The sequence below is a fragment of the Ruditapes philippinarum genome, unplaced genomic scaffold, assembly GCF_026571515.1.
Source record: "Ruditapes philippinarum isolate M1 unplaced genomic scaffold, ASM2657151v2 ctg3396_1_1_1_1, whole genome shotgun sequence".
NCBI lineage: Eukaryota > Metazoa > Mollusca > Bivalvia > Venerida > Veneridae > Ruditapes > Ruditapes philippinarum.
The window spans coordinates 2,505-11,595 of record NW_026865651.1 but is presented as its reverse complement, the minus strand read 5'-3'; the positions used below and the strand labels follow the sequence as shown (position 1 = coordinate 11,595).

Genomic DNA, 9,091 nt, shown 5'->3' with positions numbered 1-9,091 from the left:
TGGAAGATCACCAAACTTTGTCTGTAGTATTCTTGTGTAGTCTTTTATCAAGGTTGCTCATATTAATTTGATTAGCCCCTTTTAGGGGTCTCTATAGCTAAAAATAGAAATACCGTTAATTGTCTATTCTAGAAAACTAATTGATGAATGATCCCCAAGCTTTGTAGCATTCTTGGGTAGTCTTTTTATCAAGTTTGCTCATATGAATTTGATTGGCCCCTTTTATGGGCCTCTTAAGCTAAAAATAGAAATACCTTTAAATGTCTATTTCTACAGAACTGATGGATGGATGATCACCAAACTTTGTCTGAAGCATTGTTGGGTAGTCCTTTATCAAGTTTGCTCATATTATTTTGATTGGCCCCTTTAAGGGGCCGCTAAAATTAAAAATAGATATACATTTAAATGTCTATTGCTACGTACAGGACTAATTGATGGATGATCACAAAACTTTGTCTGTAGCATTATTGAATAGTCTTTTATTAAGTTTGCTCATATTAATTTGATTAGCCCCTTTTAGGGGCCGCTAAAATTAAAAATAGAAATACGTTTAACATCTTCTCCTACAGAACTAATTCATGGATGATCACCAAACTTTGTCTGTAGCATTCTTGGGTACTCTTTTATCAAGTTTGCTGATATTAATTTGATTAGCCCCTTTTAGGGGCCACTAAAGTTAAAAATAGAAAAAACCTTCGAACATCATTTCCTCCTGAAATAATTGATAGATGATCACCAAACTTTGTAGCATTCTTAAGTAGTCTTTTATCAAGTTTGCTCATATTAATTTGATTAGCCCCGTTTAAGCTAAAGCTTAAATACCCCAGGTCATGGCATTTCTTTAAATTATTGTTTAAACATATTCTATGTTCAAATTTAATATTAAGATATATTGACATTCCAACACTGAAAAGCATTTGTTTCTGGTGAGCGACTCAGGGCCATCATGGCCCTCTTGTATTTAATTTGATCGTTCACATTCATTTTTGAACTGCTTGTTGAGCAGCATGATATTACCGATATATCAGCACTATGACCCGGGAGTCTGGGCCGAGACCGAGTTTGTATGTTGCTCACTCCGGATCACTTGTCAATTATCTGGACAGTGCCGTTGAATTATTTTAGAATACGAACTAGCTTATTGAAGGTTGTACGTATTTTCTCTCCAATGTTTTTGCGTTCCTGAAATATTGTGCACGGGATGGACTGATCCCCGAGATCGACTTCCGCTATTTAAGACGAGGGTTTCGACAAAGGACGGAAATTCTGTTGACGTGCTATAGAAAAGCAAATATATGTTGCAACAACCAGCCTAAAGTTTTACAGAAAAAAGCGTCCGCTGTTAGAAAATAGCAAGTAGCAAATAAAACGGGTATAAGGAACTAGTATCGAGATTCGTTTGGCCATCTCATCTGCCGTCTGCTTAGTTCTTGAAATCCCTGAAACAAGCAATGGACTGTTCCAAAATCAAAGTAGGACGGGTTCATTACATAAAATCAGCGGGGTGAGCGGTTAGCTCGTATGTCACAGTATCAGATATAATCTTTATCACTGGCCATTAACCTGGGCGATGTAATTAAACTAATAAGACAAAGCGCTTAAGGTATCTATAACATAATACCTGTTTATAATTAGAGACAGGTGTTTAATTCATATCCCCCTCTTCAAACAACAATAAAAACAGAAACCCCGGGAGTTAGTAGAGATAATGGTACAATCTACATGATAGACTATATAGGTAAGCTGTACAAGAAAGAAGGGAAAAAAACGCCTGTTCTTTTCTGTTTCATCGCTATTTACTTAAGATTTTTTACATGACCTGATTAAAAAACCTATCCGAATGTCGGTTGAACCTATCCAGGAAGTTTACGGAAGGCCGGTTGAACCTATCTGCGAAATTCACGGAAGATCGGTTTTGTTTTTTGCTTGAGAGCCATTTCATGTTAGAAATAGTCTAAAGAAGTGACTCTTCCCCTGCCCCCCCCCCCCCCCCCCCCCCGGTGCAGGAGTGTCGGTCCGTGATTAGTCGCCGGTAGAAACCGGCGACTATATTTGTAATAGTTTAATATTATACCTATGGTAGGAGAAGCCCTTAAAATCTGAAAATAAAAGCATATCAAACATTGAACAGTTAAAGACAACAATTATTTTTCAGTAATCACAAAAAATCAAACATATGATAACTTTGTTCAGTGGAATGAAATATGCACATATTGACGTCTTAAAAAAACAACATTACAATTTTCATGAAATGAATCAATAACGTATCCCCAATGATCAGTCATTGAATATTAGAGATACTTTTACTTTTTTCTGTGTGTCAAGCATTGCTATTTTACAATATATAAATCATGAATAATATTTGAAATGACACTTTAGAATTATTTGGTTGTTTATTTTTTATGAGACCTTTTATATTACATTATTTTATCTAATTATAAACAAATGCTCCCTGGTCTTTCGTAAGAATCACGTGACTACATGTTTATATATGTTGTATATCGTTACAAGGTTAGCTTTTAAAAAAGCTAGTAGCGACTCGCTTCGTAATTTTTTTTCCAGGGGTGCGTTTAAATGTAAAAATGACAGTTCTGTTAGCTGAAGAGACTTCAGCGAACATCAAAATAAAAGTGACATAAAGTTATGGAAGCCAGTTTCACTCAGTTTAACAAAGAGGAATATGAGTATATATGAAGATGCATGTAAACAGATAGAATGAAGTCCCTATGTCTATGCACATTTACTATATGGCCTTTTGACCTTGACCAAATAAATGTTAGATAGGTAGAATTCATAAAGATGTCTCTTTATACGAAGTTAAGTTGTAATATAATATTTAGTATTGGAATGAGTGACAGACACAAGTCCTAAAGTAAACACAAGTTGTCAAATAATTCAGCCAGAAAAAGCCGGGATCCTATTAAAAATATAGGGATCCGGGAATTAACCAGTCTTAGATGCTTTTCAGATAAGCAAGGATCCTATTAAAACATATAGGGAATCCGGGAATTGACCAGTTCAAGAATATAGTTTTCAGAAAAGCCGGGATCGTATTAAAGTATAAAGAGATCCAAGGAATTGGCCAGTTCAAGAATATAGTTTTCAGAAAAGCTGGGATCGCATTAAAACATAAAGGGATCCCGGGATTTGACCAATTCAAGAATGTAGTCTTTGATTTTTCCAATTAATTAGGCATATAAGTATAGTGATTTTTAAGTTTGTTGATAAATAGCTCTAAATATATTTATATCCAAAGTTTAATTAATTTAACGTTCATTACATACAATAAAAAAACTTAACGTTTAATGGCCTTTCATTACGACAATAATCAACACAAATATAGTTTATAAGTTTTTCCTCTATATCTTATACGATCCCGGATCCGGCCAGTCCGGGCGTCCCGGATCCCGGCCAGTAAATATATACACTAAATACCGGAAAGGATAAAATGACCGGAAAAAAAGGAAAAAGAAAAAATGCACAGAACCAGGTGTACACTTATGTTAATTAACCAAACGAAAACTTACTACAGAGGAACAGGTGAAATCGCTAAATCAAAAGTCAGTGTTAATATGATTTATTGAAAAGAATTCATGAAAACAAACATTTTTAATCGTCATAATATCTTTGCGCTCAAAACAATACTTGCTGCTTTTTAAATATGGCGTGAAAATTGAAGGTTTTTTGACGCTATGTAAGATTAAATTTGATTGGCTAAATAATTTTGGATCCTAGCCCTGATAGATGAATTTTTATAGAAAGCTGGAAGCCAAGCTTCGATTAAATTTTTGGATGTATTCGGACTTTTAGGTTGTTTCTCAGTAAAATCCTAACGTAATACCGGCTCGCCGTGGCGAGCCGGCAATAAAATCTATTAATAGTTACAGATTGCTGATAAGACAGGTAATTTGTTAATGGTGGTAACTGATATATAAGATGTAAATCATTGTAATTTTGTACAGATAATTACATAAGTTATTTTTCATTAATCAGGTTCATACTTTATATCATTAGAGAAACCTGTTTACATTAAAAATACATTTTCAAAACCTTTTCCTTTCTTCTTAGTAAAGGGTTTAAATTGGCCCTTTCTGTCAAACATTCGACAAGAAAGTTCAATTGTTTAGTTTAGGTTGAACATCCCAAAATAATGTTATGCTTAAGAGGCACATTATTGAAATATATAATGGTAATCGTTGATTTCGGTATATTCCGTCGGTTTCCACCACGCAGGTTTCCAAAACGGTATGACGTCAGGGGTCCGGAATCGTAGTATATTAGATACATAGAAAAAAATAATAAACTATCTTTGTGTTGATAGTTTATCGCACTGAAAGGCAATTAAACGTTAATTTTATATATATCGTATGTAACGATTGGAATACGTGTATTGATTTCAGCTAAATTATATATTTTTCTATAGCACATAATAATGATGTACAACACTTTTACAATAAAATTGTATTGTTTCATGTAATAATTAAACATATTTATTTTCATCGTCACTTTGCAAATATTCGATGATCGGTAATTATTTGTCGGTAATTATCTGAATCTGAACTAGTAACCTATACGGATTTCAATGTATGGTACAACAGTATATGTATAAAGTAAAATAACAAGAAGAATTACCAGCATAGCACTTGCCTTACAAGCCTCAGTGGCAAACATTACTCAACTCATTGTTCCTCTTATTTTTATACTTGAACCATTAAACTTATATTTTCTTATATTTATGATAATACAATCATTTTTCTATCCGGCGAGTTGATGCTTTAGCATCAAAATCTCTACTTGTCATTACAGTGTGAGTAAATGTGAGAAGTGTAATATCTAAAACTTCTGAGTATTGTAATAATTGTAGGAGTGAACTCTTGTTAGATTTTCCATTTGTAACAGAAATATGCTGTTATCTTCATGGCTACGGAAGAATTCTAACACTGGCTATCTAAGTGTTCCCCTTTGACCTATTGTAAATATAGCTGACCGGGATAGTATTTTCATTATGATTATAAGGCATAAAGCTGTGTAATCGATTCTATCATCCTATGATCCTCTCTTGTTCGGACGAAATGTTTACTAAACTATCAAAGTAGTCGATCAGTGTCGCTGTAAAGTTGTTTTAATTTTTTTGCTTTTTTGTTTTGTTTTGTTTTTCTTTTTGCTTCTAGATTATGTATAGAAATAAATACAATTCGTTAAAATCAGTCAAAGAATGGTAATTTTATTAAGTAAAAATGTATATACTGTACATATATTCAGGGCTTCCATAAGTGAAAGTTTGGGAGTCATTTACTCCTGAATTTAGCTTGTGACTTCGAGAATATAATGCTTTTCCTTCACCTGTACATAACGTGACTTTCCATGTTAGACATTTTGCAGTCTCTGACTTCCAAATTTTGGAACTTGATGTCAGCCCTGATAATGCTACAATAGCAAACATGATTTCAAAACATGACTTTCATTGACGTTCGGTGTTTAAACTCTTCTCGTACCATCTGAGGAATTAGTGACAAATCTGAAGCATGTGTTGCTAAATAGTTAAAATCATCTACACCCACACTGCTTTGTACACCGCCAAGAACTACGAAGACGCTACAATCGGACCGTCCTCGGCTACTATCAGAAGACCAAAAGTTGCTATTGAAGACGCTTTTCAGCTATCGAGGTCATGCCTAAAAATGAACCTTTGTCAAACAGACTGAAATGTAATTGCGTGATATGAACAAATCAGTTACACAGCAGTGTTCATCTTAAAAAAAACACTTGAGAGAAATGTTTTTACCATACAGTATATAGTGATTAATTAAGATGAATATTTTGTTTACATAATCGACCTGAATTTATTTCCCCGGATGGTTTTTACGCTTCAGTGTCATTATTTATTGATCGACAGATATCAAATTCATCAATCACGAAGTGAGAGAAAAAATAATCAGATCGATCTTTTCTTTTATGTAGGATTAACGCTTGACCTAACGCACGGCTTTAATTATGGTAATTCCGTCTATTAATAAATCGTATATATTCGGTAAACTTTGCCATTTTCCGTATTGTAACAGTTACAGATATTCTGCAAGGTCACAGATATACGGAAAGTTGCGAAATTTGCCGAATCTTAAATTTATTCGGAAAGCGGCGAAATGATTTTTGACTTAAAATATTCGTGGTCATATATTCTCTTCAAAATCAGCGTAAATACACGGAAAGTGGCGGAAATCCCGACGACTATTCGTTCATAATGGAGATATTACCTTAACGGCGGTTTATACGCACGACTATACAATATGGTACATTGGGTATTACGACAGTATCTAGTGTTTGTCCAATATCGACCTTAAAGTTTGTAATGTTGTACTATATTGTTGTTATAAACATTACCGATAGAGAGCGTTTACTATAAACGTAGAAATATTTAAATCCAGTTGAGATAAACAATCCGGTGATATAAACGTTACAGAAATATTTCGGGGACATTTTTCGGCCTTTTCGATAATAAAAATTACGCGACACTATAACGCGTAGTAAAATAAGGAGCTATTTTTTGTAGTAAGTTTCGATTTCGGAAAAAATCAAGAGAGGGAGAGGAGTTACTTGACGCGTAAAGATAACATGATAAAAGATGGGGTGAATCGGTAAGTACACCTTGAATTTATTGATTTTTTATTTTAATTAGTTGAAAACGTCATATCTCACGTTAAGGCATATATTTGCATTTCACATAAACCATACAAAAATCTACTTATTACAATGCATGCAAAAAATAAGGATGTTTTTGTATAAATAATATATTCACATATCATAAATATGTAAAAATGGGCGTTATTATCTTTTTAGCCCACATATTTTTTCCAACTTAATTTTTCTAAAAAATAAGCAAACAAATGATATTGAAACGACAACTAATAGTTTAGACAAGTTATATATACCAATTAAAGGTAAATATATCAAATGTTTGTTTAAGAACGAAAAGAAATCAAATATGCATTATCTGGTTTAAACGAGATTTTGAAGAGAAAAAAAATGGATAGAGAATGTAAAATGAATAAATGTTATATGTACTGACAAGAAACAAATATATGTCCAAAGTTTGGATACATTAACATTTTTTTGGAAAGAATTCATTTTCATTAACTGCACGTGTCGGAACGTTGTCATTTGAAATTATTTGCACTTTTTATTCACTAGCTTAATTCAAGACAAAAATATGCTTCGCTACAAGGTGGTCCGTCTTTTTATGGTCGAGACGAAGATGACATAGAAATTATTCGATAATTATATGTTTTCATCTTTATCATAAATTTTATGATCGTTACAAAATCAAATTTGCTCACACCTTCTTTAATGATAGGTCTCACACCACTAAAAGGCTGCGACATAAATAACCTGTCTTATTAAATTCTGATTGAAAACTGTAGTATCAATTTAAAAAGCTTTAAATGCCTTTATTTACATTCCAAAACCCCTGGTCGCTTAAAGTAAATAAGATCAAGGCGGTTTTATTCAAAAGTTTGAGTGCGTTTAAAATTGTGTGACAGATTTTAGTATTCAAATGAAGTTTTTAAGGTATGAAGTAAAATATGAACCAGTGTTTAAAGTATTTTAAACGACCCAATTTTGTTACAGAAATGTGCATCGGTGCATAAATGATACGAAAATACAAATATTTTCTTCGGTGAAATGTTATTTATCAAAAATAATTATGTCAGTAAAAAGATACTATATACATCATAAAAAGTTCCCCTATTTTAATGTCAATCTAGTTTTGCATAATTTTCTACTTGACACTTATTTATTTCATTTTTTTCTTCTTCTGAACTCTTTATATAAAAAAGGTTTACAAAACAACATAGAAAGTAGAGCGTATGAATATAGGAGAAAAATATGTAAATTAAGATTTCGTATTTTAACTCGAACGAGGAAGATTTATGCTGAAGTAAATTTAAATTAATTTTTTTTTATAACATCTGTTTGTCGTCATCACGGTGTTTTTTTAGCCACGTCACAGTGAAATGAACTATTTTAGACTATAATAGTAATAATTATAATAATCCTTTCTATGAATTGTTAGAAACCTTTATACGTATTCTATTTCGATTTTTAAGCGTATAAATATTACAGTAAATAAGGAAACAACAACAACAACCAAAACAACCAAAACACAAAATAAAACAAAGAAAAAATGCAGGATTCTTTGTTATAGGATGGGTAAGTCCCAACCATTAAGTTGAATCCTGGCCACTCGAAAGTGATTGAAATAGGTCAAATTTTCTTTACAACAGAGCTAAAAGAATTACATGTATAGAGCCCCCCGATGTAATTTGATAGTACTTCACACCATGTTCGCCTGGAATTAGTTTTAGAAAATTTTATATAGGCAAACATTGCGTAATGTTTCCCCTTAGTCGGAGTATGTTATCTGATTTGATATTTCCCCCTCTGTGATTCAAACTCTGATATCATTCTTGCAGGCAGAATATTTTCGTAGAGGTACAGGACGAGGAGAAAAATGGAATAAGCTTTTTCAGTGTAAATTTCTGGATCAGAGAATAACTGGCAGACGATAACTTACGAGGTGCTGCGAATGAAAGCTAAATGCATGAATGCGCGCGGATGCATGTTCACACTCAGAATATATTGTGCTTAGAACTTTGATGTATAGGAAACAAGAAACGCTCCATCTGTAACAGGCGATAATTTTACATAGAAACTTTATCGTCTGCAAAACAAGACGAATGTCTAAAAAGCGTGCATTTCCGTTGGCGTTTTTGGGATTTATAAGCAATTTTTGTTCTCATAGATTATGACTTTATTGATTATGGAATATTGTAATGTAAGAAAGGAATGAAATAAGAACGATGTTCATTTTGTTAAACTAGAGTTTGTGATAGGGGAAGAGTTATTTATTCACAGGTACAGAGGAGTGATATTTGTGTTATATTTACCAGCACAGAAAGGTGGAATTTCAATCACTGAGGAAAGAGGGATTTTCTCTTGGATTTATTACGCGTTCGCAATTCATATCTTTATTAGTTTTGCCTGTTATACAAATTTGCGGAGAAATTATCTCCGATTTACAAGCAAAGCTTTT

General features: G+C 32.8%; 1 long non-coding RNA gene across 1 annotated transcript; it reads left to right on the top strand.

Annotated features, from left to right (window-relative positions):
• The first annotated feature begins 6,238 nt into the window (after positions 1 to 6,238).
• Positions 6,239 to 8,841, top strand: LOC132729903 (uncharacterized). The gene is made up of 2 exons (XR_009625689.1): positions 6,239 to 6,635; positions 8,472 to 8,841. It is a non-coding gene; the product is annotated as an uncharacterized LOC132729903 (long non-coding RNA).
• Positions 8,842 to 9,091: the final 250 nt, after the last annotated feature.